This window comes from Trichomycterus rosablanca, chromosome 1 (assembly GCF_030014385.1).
Source record: "Trichomycterus rosablanca isolate fTriRos1 chromosome 1, fTriRos1.hap1, whole genome shotgun sequence".
NCBI classification, from domain to species: Eukaryota; Metazoa; Chordata; class Actinopteri; order Siluriformes; family Trichomycteridae; genus Trichomycterus; species Trichomycterus rosablanca.
Genome location: NC_085988.1, coordinates 74,931,437 through 74,932,682, shown reverse-complemented (window position 1 = coordinate 74,932,682; position 1,246 = coordinate 74,931,437). Strand labels below are relative to the sequence as shown.

At 33.7% G+C, this 1,246-nt stretch overlaps 1 non-coding gene across 1 annotated transcript; it reads left to right on the top strand.

Annotated features, from left to right (window-relative positions):
* Nucleotides 1-349: 349 nt before the first annotated feature.
* On the top strand, nucleotides 350-513 carry LOC134326076 (U1 spliceosomal RNA). Its single transcript, XR_010014481.1, has one exon. It is a non-coding gene; the product is annotated as a U1 spliceosomal RNA (small nuclear RNA).
* Nucleotides 514-1,246: the final 733 nt, after the last annotated feature.

The following is a 1,246-nucleotide window of genomic DNA, read 5'->3' as shown; positions in this document are numbered from 1 at the left end:
GATTCATGATTAACTATGTATAAACAAAAATAATACATGAGCTATTAAGGTGGCTTAATGTCTAAGGCCAAAACAACAACAAATAAAAATCTTAATGTGGTTTTGTTTATCACATTGAGTGTTTTATAGAGAAAAATGACTTATGTGCTATTATAAATATTTCCATTAATGAGGCAAAAAATCACCTTTTGTCTCCAGCTTCATTCTCAAGTGTCAACATAGCAGCATAAACAAACAAAATATGAACTAGCCTGTCTATTTTATTTCATCTACTAGCCTATTTTATGGTCCTTTGTAATAATTACCAGTGTGTGTGTGTGTGTGTGTGTGTGTGTGTTTATTCACACAAATACTTACCTGGCAGGGGCGAGACCATGATCAAGAAGGTGGTTCACACAGGGCGAGGCTCAGACATTGCACTCAGGTTGTGCTGACCCCTGCAAATTCCCCAAATGTGGGAATCTCGACTGCGTAATTTTTGATAGTGGGGGACTGCATTCACGCTCTTCCCTGATTTTTGCCTTAATTTCCTTTGGGAGAGGCATGGTGGCTCAGTGGGAAGCACTGTCGCCTCACAGCAAGAAAGTCCTGATAATCTTATTAAGCTCAGGTTCTGTCAATAAATATTTTATTGAGCTGGTCATGTAGCCTACATTCTTCATTATCTTTTTTTGATAAAGGCTATATTTGGATTATGAATCTGTCAAAAAATCAGGTTATTCAGTTTGTGTACACTGAGTATTTAGATCACTATCAAATGTTTAAGAAAACAGTTCTTTAAACCTTGCTGCTTTCTAACAGTTCTTAGTAGGTCATTGAAAAGTAAATCTAAAAAGTAAATGTTGTTGTTATTATGCAACATTGGGATTCAAGACACTGCCTCAGTCGAGCAGTTTAAAGACAGAACAAAGACTTGCTGTTTTGTTTAAAGATTTAAAAGTCAACATTAAAGAACAAAATGTTTCAAGAGTACACTTTCAACTCAGTATGCACATAAATAATTTAGCTTTCACCCAAAAAGCAAGAAATAAATATAATGTTTTATTGTAGAGTATACAACACTGAATAACACAATGAAACAATACGGAATTTATCAACACATTTCTGTTAGTGTTATTAAAACAGTTTTCACTACAAACGCAATTTCCAGAAAAGTTGGGATGTTTAGTAAAACTTATTAAAAAGAAAAATCTGTGATTTGGTACTATGCTTTCATCTTTATTTAACTGATAAATGTAGAATGAAA